Genomic DNA, 12161 nt, shown 5'->3' with positions numbered 1-12161 from the left:
TGTTCTTTTTTTCTTTCAAACTGTCATTATCTTCTGCTGTACTTTAAAGTGTAGCATTACTTTGAAAAAAAAAAGAGCATAAAAATGACATTTCAGGGTTCTATATTTGTCTGACAGTTGTTTCTGTTGCAGAAGTGCTCATTTTATAAGTTAAAAACCTGTCTTTCCTAATACGGTGTTATGATTCGACTTATTGACACACCATCATCAGATTCTGCAACCAGTGTAGGCCATCTTACATTGTAAAGCCTCTGTCTGCTTGCACCACCCTGTCTTCTTCAAATCATGCCCCTGGTAACACTGACAGACCTTTTGCATTGCATAAGCACGTTGGAGGTCTAAAGGAACCCACAGTGCAAGGCAAACATACACTGCAGAAAAAAAACACAGCTCAGGCTTTTTGTTAGAATGGCAGGAATCACAACTATTAATAACAGTAAAACTTTATATTTTGTAGCAGAAACAAACATAGATCCACTCAAGGTCATTCTTTGGGGGCCAGGTTTGAGGCACAGAACTTTCAGTACGGAGATCTGGTCACCATTCTGCTAAATGTACCAGAAAAGCTTTAATATTATCTCAGTGAGAGTATAAGAAAATCAAAACAGTACCTTTCAGTTTTGCAGAAGTGGGGATTTGTTTAGCTGCTTTGGCAGGAAATGTGTTTCTAAGGATGCATAGGCAGCATTTGGCTGGGAAAGGGGTTACCTGAAACTAGTGGATGTAGCACCAAGCAAACTTCCACATCTCCTTGCTGTCAGAGGTCTGCCTTTCATTTTCTTTCATAAAATACATTAAACAATTTGGCATTAAAAGCACAACTTTTGTCGTTTTGAGAACAACAACATGTCATAATACAAAAGAACTAAGACTGGAAGTTGAGGGAAATTAAAAAAAAAAAAAAAAAAGGAAAGAAACAAAGTAAAAATGAAGACATGGAACAGTTGTGTTTAGTTTGAGGAAAAAAAAAAGTACCCAACATCTTTCCCCTCCATCCTTGCCTTTTTTTTTTTTTTTCAATATACTTGAAAATACAACATTTGGAAAAATCTACACATGTCTAGGTCTGTGTTACTTTACTCTGCATTTCTTTATCACACTTTAGTCATCCATATATCATTTTGTGGAAAGAGTATGTGGCAGGCTGATGCATGTCTTATTTTATAAATATTTATTACCCACTAGTGTGCTCCTATCTTTGAAGTTACAACCACTTCTCCTTTTCAGTCCATGTTCCCTCCTTTTCCCCGTTAAAAAAAAAGAATCTTGTCAAACAATTTTGTTTATGTGGAAACGCTATGAAGACTAGTTTAGTTTTGGTTTTAGTCTCATCTTTATTTTAGCTCAACTTGCTCCCCACCCCCCCCCCCATCCCCCTTCCTTTTCTTTTTAGAAAGTGTAGGCCCAGAATACTAATGTAAACAATGTGATCTCTGTTGCTATTGCGTGAATGCAGCGAGGCAAACCTGGCTGTTCATACACCCCTGTGCCCATTGGTCTGTCTCCCCAGGGATGCACTGAAACAGCTTGAAGGATACCTGACTGGCCTTTGAAGAAGGCTCAGAGACAATCATCAGAGGCTGTAACTGCTCAACAGCGAGGATAATACAGTTCTGGGATTTAACAGGAAAGGATCTTAAAAACCTACCAAACAAAACAAAACCCGACAACAACCAAACAAACAAATAGTTGGCTGCGCTGGAAGGATAACCAAACCGTCTGGGTCAATATTTGGGTCAATATTTGCTCATAAGATGATCCACCATGCTGTTCTACCAGAGAAAGTGCGGTATTATACTGAGGTAAAAGTGACACAACTAAGTGAGACTCAGTCCAGTTGCTCTCTTGAGCTGCCTAGTGAGAGGTTATGCTTTACCCTAGTCTGCCTATCTTTTGATACCCAAAACCATGCCTGTGTTTTCCAGATGTACCAACCAGTCTAAGAAAGCAACAAATCCTGTCTTGACTAGCAATCCCCTAATATTCAGCTTTCTTCTCTTACTGATGTTGAGCATTTAGCTCACACTGATCATTATAATGCTCAAGTCCTTTCTTGAGGAGCAGCTCATTTCTATGCAAGCGTTGAAGGCCAGGTTGGATGGGGCTTTGAGAAGCCTGGTTTAGTGTGTGGCATACCTTCCCATGGCAGGAGTGTGTCAACTAGATGATCTTTAAGGTCCCTTCCAATGTGAATCATTCCATGATTCCATGATTATCGATTTTCAGCTGTTCTTTCACTATTTTGTGAAGTTCTTTGACAACTCCATGCCATCAGCCATTTTTCATTCCCTTTTTCAGATTTTCATGCTCATAGCACAGTCCCTAATGCTGAACCAGGCACTAATGACATCTCTGCTTTTTCTTCATCTGTTTTAATTAAAAATTAAAAGTAAAACAAAATAAAATTACTTGTGTTTCTGTGTTGTCTTCTGTATTGCATGATGAGTTGATTTCTTTAGGAAGAATTAGTCTTTGTAAATCCTTCCTGGAAAATCCAAGCTGACTATATCAGTGTGTTTTAATTTCCATGAACTTTTTGATTCCTTCATAAAAACGAAACAGGTTTTCTACATAACGAGCACACATTGACCCTTATTGCACTTATTTTACTTGACCTTTTAACTCATTCTCAGATATTACAGATTTTACAGGATGCTCTGATTCTTTTCTAGCTTTTTGTAATATGTTTTTAGAATTACTTACTGACATCTCTGTTCCTTTCAATTTTTCCTCACTTTAATATTACTTTATCCTGCTGACCCATCATATTGGCTTTTGGAATCTTTTTCAGTACTGTGACTTTAAGACAGTAGCCTTAAATAGTCTGCAAGCAGCTTTGAAATATTTTGCCCTTTCAGCTGTACCTTTCAGCTTCTTGAAGTCTTCGTAGGTTTTTGCAGTTTCTCTTTCTGAAAATGCACTCTGCTGTAGCAGAGGTAGGTAGAAATATGGACAAGTACAACTTACCTTCTTCTTATTTCAGAACAATGTTATAATAGTAGATTATTACACTGGGTTATACGTAGAAGTTTTCTTCTTTTCTGCATCTGCCTAGATGCTCTCTGAAAAGGTCATGAGTGATAGCAAAAAAAATTAATCTCTGGATCATGACTCGATATAACAGTTACTGCATGGGAGTAATTGGAATCACCCCGTGTTGCTGTGTTTCCTCTCTCTGCAGTCCCTCCCCTCTTGCTCAGGTGCTGCAGACCCTCTCCATACCTGGAGTGGGTCACTGGCAGGGCAGGTGTGGTACTGGACTGCTCCTGTTTGGACTTGGAGTTTCTATTCGTAGAGAATGTCTCCTATTTGTTGGCATAATTAATTTATTTATCTGATCTTTCTTCTTCCTGTCCAGACATGTGGGGGTGGCATAAAGCTTCTATGCCTGAGAGTATTTTTTCCAGGCTATGGAAATAGGAATGGAGGAGCAAAGCCTGAAGCCTAAACCTAGAGACAATTTCGCCACACCACCTGTGTACAAATGACCAGGGTGTCCACTGAAAGCGTGAGAAAGGAGTAGGATTTGCATGAAAAGGTGTGCATTTGAAAGCATGCCAAATCTGAACCTGATTCATACCAAGGTAGTTTGCCATTGCTGAGAAAGGCCTGAATTGCTTCTGAGGGTTGTGTCATGTGCTAGAAATTTTTTTTTTAAAATTGAAATAGTGCGATATCTCAGTTGTTAGCCAATCTGTCTGCCCAGACTTCAGAGACGTGTGTAGCCTCTGTACGTGCTCATGGTGGCAAAACCAATAATTGTCTAAAGTCTGAAAGTGGTGCTGTGTTTTCTTCCTGCATTGTGACATTTCTGAGGCTGGCATGACCCTGGGAAGGGATGTGTCAGTGAAGGAGACAAACAGCTCAGTTGAGAACTAAGATTTAAACCTTTGAATGGGTTTCTTCAGTAGAAAGACTGTGTGAAATTGCGTTCTGTAAGTGGGAATTTTCTTACATCTTCCCTGATTTCAGTTATCTTCACATTTTTCGAAGGCAGTACTCCAGGTGGGGTCTCACATGAGTGGATTGAATTTGCCCCTGTGTCCATGAACTGCAATTTCACTGTTCAAAGTCAAAATAACACCATTCCCTCTCACAGTATTTATAAAACAAAGATACATAGATACTATCTAGTCATGTATACCTTTCTTTCAAAATTTTCACTTCAGGTGCTCAGAGTTTCTGGCTGTCTGATGGGAAGGGGAAATCTCACTGTTCACTTAACTCTGTCCTGCGGAGAGTATTTGGGACTCTGTAGCAGATAATGAATTTCTACACTATTTTTCCAGTCAATGCAATCCTAGCAAAGCTGATGAGAAACAATAGTGGAAGGGAGAGATGAGATCAAAGGGTGACATTGTGTGATATAGCTCTTTTGAAACCAGGAACCACACAGAGGTCATAGAAGCTGGGCAATAGGTATTTGCAAGCCATGTATTCGGTCACTGTGCTGTATAGGGGAGGCCAGGCAATCTGATACCTAGGCAGTACTTAAAATCAGCCTGTGTATTTCCAGGAGACAGACAAACTTAAGTAAGAAATGAATCACTGAGGACAGCCATAGGACTACCAAAAAACTTTGACTCTGTTAACCCTGTGACAAGCATGCAAAGAATTATGATATCACTGGAACTAACCCGGTGATTCAATAGTCCAAGTAGCAGTGTGAAGATGCTCCTGTAAGGGAGGAAATCCACACTGAGTAGGCATGATCTGTGTATCTGTTTTGCAAAATCATGTGGTGGTATCTGCTGTTGTCTGTATATTATTAACTTGGTCTAATTTGTTTAGTACAGTTTTTTTTTTCAGTATTAGCAGATTGTTCTACTTGTGCAAAAGGCAGCTCTCAGTTCTCCACTGTTCTTTTCAGATATAGCATTTCAATGAGCTTGTACAATAGCAGCAGTTCTCAACAGCATTCTTAAAATAAAAAGGAAATAAAATGGCTTCAGAAAATGAAAAAAAATTGTGCCCTATCTAATACTGCATTCTATGTCATGACAGAAAAAGGATTTTTTTTTTTTTTACCTCTGAAATGTAAGCTTCATTTGTACTAGGTTATACAGTTGGAATACAGTGTGGCAGCAGGACCAGGGAAGTGATCCTTCCCCTGTACTCAGCACTGGTGAGGCCACACCTTGAGTATTGTGTTCAGCTCTGGGCCCCTCAGTTCAGGAAGGACATTGAGGTGCTGGAGCGGGTCCAGAGAAGAGCAACCAGGCTGGGGAAGGGACTTGAGCACAAGTCCTGTGAGGAGAGGCTGAGGGAGCTGGGGTTGTTTACCATGGAGGAGGCTCAGGGGTGACCTCATTACTCTTCTGCCAAGCAACCAGCAGTAGGACAAGAGGGCATGGTCTTAAGCTCTGCCAGAGTAGGTTTAGGTTGAATATTAGGAAAAAATGTTTTACAAATTTTTTACATTGGAATGGCCTGCCCAGGGAGGTGATGGATTCACCATCCCTGGAGCTTTTTAAGATGAGGCTGGATGTGGCACTGAGTGCCTTGGTCTAGTAACCGCAGTGGTGTTGGATCAAGGGTTGGACTTGATGATCTTGGAGTTCTTTTCCAGCCCAGTTGATGGCTATGGTTCTGTGATTCTATGATTTGTTGAAAACATATTATTAGTGACAGGAAACCAATTCAGTTGTCTAGCTTTTGTAGAAAAGCTTTCAGTGCATGATTATTTAAAGTTCTGCTTATAGCTGTGGTGGGCTGTGCTTGAGCACTGTGCAAATAGTCCATTTAAAGATCAACCTCGGAATTCTTGTTCCCCAATTCTCACCCCACTGGAATGTAGCAGTAATCCATTTATCACTGTAGGAATGCAACTACTGGTGAAAACCCTTAATGAATTCACTTTACTTTTAAATATAAGGGTGTTCCAGTAATTTCCCACTCAGAGCAGGGATCAGTGGCTTGTGATCTTTGATCATTTCATCTGACTACCAATCAATTTATAAACTAGTGCACGTGAGCTGACAGCCTTGCAGTTTTGTCTCAGTAATGAAAATTCTCCTTTTATCTGTGTGAACATCTAATTCTAGATTATTCAAGGGAATTGTGGTGATGGTAGTTGAAGACCTAACAGCCTGCAGGCAAGGGAAAGCTGCAGCTGGCTTTAGCTTTTGTACTCCATGTGTTTCACAAGCAGTGAACAACCTAAAACTCTGTTACCTGAATTCACATGTCCATTTAACAAAGTCACACCAAAAAGAAAGTTATCACACTGTTCATTCCAAAGAGGCACACCTGTGTTTCCCCTCTAAGGTGAAATTTTTTTTCTGTTATTTCCCAAGTTCCCATTAATTTCCCAACAAGGAATGCATATTAAGGGACGATCGATCACACAGTGCTTGGTGAAACTCCCTTTATTTATTTCACTTGTGTTGTTGCTGCTGTTGTATAAGAAAGAGCAAAATAACAAAAAGAACAAAGTAAAATAAAATAATAGCTGATCCAAACATTTTCAACACTTTGAAATCCCATTCTAAATGCAAAGACTCTTTCTTTCTGCCTTTTCTTTGCATTGATTTGCACAAGCATTTTCTCTGTGAGCCAAATACATCTCTGGTATAACTTCACTGAAGTCACTGGACTTACACCAGAGGTGGTTTTTGGTCCTCTGTCCTGGGTAAATACAGTAGGAATAAATTGGTCACACAGGCAGAGTGTCTGGCAATAAGTGCACTGAGTGGTCCTGGCAAACCAATAGGAAAGATCTAAAATAAAAAGCCCAAATAGGTCTTTTACTTAATAGAGGGCCTAAAAATCTACTGGGAGCTGCTGAATACTGCCCACTAACTGTACAAAGTATAGGTAGCATGCCTTCCAAATATCAAAATACCAGACGGAATGCCGTGAAAATAAATAACTTCTAATATAAACAAATGAGAACATATCAAACTGTTACCTCTTTAAACATAATGTAAATAAAAAAAATACCAGTCCTTCTACACAATAAATATTAAGAAACCATTGACATAGTTGAAATGTACTCATATAAATTAACAACTTTAATTACATTAGCCGAACAGACATTGGTTAAAGCACTGCATGTAGTATGCAAAATAATAATAATAACAATAATAATAATATCAACAACAAAACACAAAATGATAAAAACAAAATAGGCTTCATAATATCTTGGCTTTCATAATTTATATATATGTATATACATATATATAGTTGTGTGTATATATATATACTGTAGATATATATATATAATATGTATGTATACATACATATATATATATATCTTCAACCCATTGTCAATGTATTGTTTTTGAAAGTATTTAAATACAAAGAAACCCATTGAGAATTAACACAGATTCACTATATCTCAAAAAATAAATAGCTATATAACCCAGAAGTGCTGCTTGTTTCTGCCCATGAAAACCTTGCTTATAGTTGCTCACAAAAGGTCAGATTATGACTTTATTTGCTCATACTGAAAACTTTTTACTCCACAAGTAGTGTAGTGAGAGCAGATGGGGAGTAAAGCCTTTTTTCAGTGTAAGGAAAATGATTAGCGTCTGATTGTTTTACTGATGCACAGTATTGACATGAGGTTTAACTTTAAGAACTTAACCATTTCCATCACATCTACCTATGCTTCAGAAATTGATTTTGCTCAGTTTATGAATCTTGACTGGTAACTTTCCAGGAAAGGAGATTCTCTGAAAATCAATGGCATTGCTTACAGGGTAAGGCACAATTCCACAAGAATAATAGTCCATAAAAAATTTAATCTTGCACATAGACTTTACAGATGCCTGAACTTCTCTACCTTAAGAGGTATTGCTGCTAGCCTCTGTTTGATCTTGTGGTGTCACAGTTAAATGAACTTGATGGCTTAAATCTCAACGAAATACAAAAAAACGAGGTATATATAATGGAGTCCTACTTTGCAGTGATTTGGTAAGAGGCTGTTTCTATTGAAGTCAATGACAAAACTCCCATTTCCTTCAGTTCTACAGTTTTGGGCCCTAGATAAGTATTCTGCTGTGAGATAAGAGTGCACAATAATTATAAGCATTTTTAAGCATTTTCTTTTGCTAAATCTGAAGAATACAAATACATTCAGCCCTCCCAATGAAACATCTTAACATGCACTTCTGCCAGTTTTGTAGGCTTTGTATCAAGTGAGCATCGAACTTGGAGATGGGGAAAGTCAACCAAATGTGGTCAACAGTGAAGCAAGGGGATTGTGGATGTACTAAACAAACATATTTCTCTAATTAAGCATATACTGAAAATGTATTTTCAATATAAACAGAAAATAGGTTATAAGGAAATGAATGTGTTAGTAGTTAAGGGCTTCTCTCTTTTTTTTGTTTTTTTTTGTACAGTCATACCTGAAAGGAGAAGTAATTTTTGAGGCTGCGTGCCATAGGACAACTGCTTAAATGTGGTATTTCTAATGCCATTTTAAGTACACGCAGATTTAATTAAATCAAATTATCAGCGATGGGGTGTTTTGCTGGGATCAGTCAGTCTTGATTAAAATCGCAATTTCTTATTGTACTTTATCGTACATTTTTTTCATTTCCCCTGACTTTAAATAACTCTGACCACAAATCAAAACCCCATGACTGAATCTAGAGATCGGAGGGAGAAATCTTTAAAGTTTGTGAGCAGTATACACACACAAATGAAAGCTAAAAAGCAGGCCTTAGGAATAGTTACTTCTTGATTTAAAAACCTTTTTCTATTTTCGGTGTGTCTATCACGAAACATGCTCGCAACATCTAAAATCTTATTTTCTTTCCTCGCTGGGAAGTCATCTCAGGCTAGTTTCATGTTTTCCAGGGCCAGTGAACATTCATTGCGTAAAAGCTGGTATCAAACTCAGGATCAGACCTCCTTTAAAAGGATATTTCTCCTTTGGCCACGAAAACCATGAGCCTAAACCTACTATGCTTGCAGCCAATGGGAGTTTTGCCATTGTCATCTAGGGGAAGGTTCTGGGATTTCAGGTCTCGGATATTCTCTAAATAATCCTTGTTGAGAATCATTTTTATCAATGTGAGCCATCTCATCTGCTTCCCTGGTCACTGTGTTCGGAGGTGAAGCATGATGCAAGCAGCCTGGTTTAAATAATTGAATTAAACAATGTTGACTATGGTGCCATTCATTCAAAATCCTTTCTCTCCCTTCACAATGCCCACAGCAAAAGGAACCTGTGATTCACCCTGGCGTACCTTTACTCATGTGAGTAGCGTTACTGCTCTTGTACAGAGAGAGCCTGCTGACATGAGTAATGGTTCTGGGACATCCAATTATACGAATAAGGGTTCTGGAGCACCCAATTTTAAGGAAAAGCCCAAAGTCTAGTGAACTAAAAGGAGCTCTCCTCAACCACTCTCACAAAATGTGTCCCTGCTACTGCTGTTTCAAAGCCTGGCTCTACTTTTAGAAAAAAACAACTGAAATTCTGCTATTTGCTTTAAATAAGTGGGGTCAGGAACTTGGTTTAAGTTATAAAGATAAGTTAGTTGTGCATCATTGTTGTTTGTTTTTTTGTTTGTTTTTTTTTTCTTTTTTTCATTTTATTTTAAATAATTTCCCTACTAGCATTTGGTATCCCTCCCTTTCCCCAGGAAGAAAACACAGAAAACCCAACAAAATTCTGCAAATAATTTAAATCAGAAAGCCTTGATATTTTACAGAATGCTTTAGTAACAAATTTAGAGCTTAACCAATTGTTATATTTTTTAATTTTTTTTTTTTTGCAAATTGCAAACAAGTCTGTAAAAAAATGCGTTGTATAAAAAGTACATAAATGTATAACCCATTAGCTGTACTATGCAATCTAAATATTGTGGAATAAATTAGATAGAAAACTTAGCTATAAGCATGTATGTTGATAGCTATTCAACAGAGGAAAGGGCTTTTTTTTAAATTTTTCTTTCGTTTTTTTTTCCTTTTTTTTTATTCTCTATTAATACATACAAATACAGACATACGCCCCTGTGCACATACATAAGCACACACACAGAACACACACGCACACATGCACACACAAACAGTTTTGGCTGACAAAAATGAAGGCCCTGATTACACTGTTTAAAAATGGTTCTTGCCATGAAGGTGCTAACACACTATCCCTAGCCAGTGTGACTGGGTTATATTGTGCTATCTTTTTTCTTCCTTTTTTTTTTTTTAATTTTTCCTTTTTTTTTTTTTTTTTTTTTTTTTTTTTTTTTTTTTTTTTTTTTTTTTTTTTTTTTTTTTTTTTTTTTTTTTTTTTTTTTTTTTTTTTTTTTTTCCTAAACAGACTGTGCTCTCAACAAGCTGGGGAGCCACGTTAGTGCTTCTTTCCGTGAGAGGTATTTTGAAGCCTGTCCCGTCAGAAGGCAGCTAACAGAGTCTTGGTTCAGCAAACTTATGAGAGTCTGAAGCTTCAGGCTCAGGGGTAATCAAACTCAGTGTAAACAGGGCCTAAAGGTTTCTTCCATTCCCTCTTATCATCTCCCCCTACCCAAAGACAAATCTTGTAAGTTTAACATTCTTTTAAATATGACAGCGAAAAATTTAAAAAAAAAAAAACAAAACAAAACCAACAACTACCTACCTATGCCCTACGGGTTGGACCCTTCAGGTTAGGTGTTGACACTGAAAATTAGGTCTTACAGGTGATGCGCAAACCCATTAAGAGTTGTCATGCTAGAGGGTGGTGGTTGAGACAGCCAGTCTTTTGGCAAAGACTGCATTTCAAACAGAAATCCTACCACAACTGCCTTTTTTTCTGTATATTTGCAGGGGCAATGGTGGAAAGGGCCCAAAGCTGCTTGCAACTTTACATCAACACTTTCTAAGTGTATACCAGCACTTTAGGTTTCTCTTGCACAAGTACCATTCTGAACACGTAGCCTCCCACTTGGCAGTAAGAAACAAACAATCTTATAACATACTGTGCTTTGCACACAAACATTCATTGTTTTAAGAGCAGTAAAATGAAGCCAGAAGTGCCTATACCTTGTGTATACATACATATGTACATACAGAAATATCTATCTATATATATATGTATATCCCTTGGACAAAGTTGTTTCCCAGCAATGCACAGTTGCTGTGCACCCTGGGCCAAGTTTAGTGTTGTACATACAAAAGATTACAGTTATGCTTAGATGTACCTCAGATCCGAGCACGCTGGATCCAAATCCCAGGGATTTTCTGGGCTTACTTTACATGGCAATTTTCTGCTGAGGGTACTATTTGAAATTAACTGGTTAACAGAGATTCTAGCCTGGATGTAATCAACCCACTGACCCCTAATTCAAACCCTAACTTATTACAGGTGAATGGTACCAACCACAAACAGACTTTTTAGAGGCTCGCACAAATGTCTTTGGTGTATGTGTCTATTCATTTTAAGGTACAAAATAATAATAATTATTATAATAATAAAAATAGCTATTTTGTGTGCTGTAGCAGTTCTTGTATAGCTCACAATAAGTGCAGCTCTCAACCCCTCCCACACCCAACCACCCTCCCTTGCAAATATTTGTTAAATAAGGATTAGACAGGTCAGACACCATTGTAGTGCAAATAGTAAACGATTAAAAATTTTTTTACAAAATATAGAAATGTTTGACTCCAGTAACTGGACAAACATGTTCCTTTCAAGTATCTCTCACCAAAGATTTTTTTTTTTTTTAAAACAAGTTACTTCCATTTAAAAAAAGTCTCTCTGATTTTTTTTTTTTCTTTCTCTTGCAGGTAAACAGTTTCAAACCAACTAGGTTGCATAGTTCTAACATTGTAAGCACCTTTACAGAATGTAACTTTTATTCTTTCATTCAGTTTTTACTCTGTTTTTTTTTTTTCATTTTTTTTTTTTTTTTTTTTTTTTTTTTTTTTTTTTTTTTTTTTTTTTTTTTTTTTTTTTTTTTTTTTTTTTTTTTTTTTTTTTTTTTTTTTTTTTTTTTTTTTTTTTTTTTTTTTTTTTTTTTTTTTTTTGTAAATGTAGTGCAGAAGATGAAGGTGTATACACCTGCACATTATTGTTCTTGATCAAGGTTAAGTATGTGTACGTGTATAGTGTCTGTATGTATAGAGATATGTATATAAATACATAGCCATATATATATACACACAAACACTACGCACCTACTCAGTTTCTCTGTAAATGGGGGGGGGAGGGGGGAAGCGCTAGTGCT

Source organism: Empidonax traillii, unplaced genomic scaffold (assembly GCF_003031625.1).
Source record: "Empidonax traillii isolate 1590-97213 ecotype Southwest subspecies unplaced genomic scaffold, ASM303162v1 scaffold873:size564455, whole genome shotgun sequence".
In the NCBI taxonomy this organism is placed as follows: Eukaryota; Metazoa; Chordata; class Aves; order Passeriformes; family Tyrannidae; genus Empidonax; species Empidonax traillii.
Note: the sequence above shows the minus strand (reverse complement) of the source record.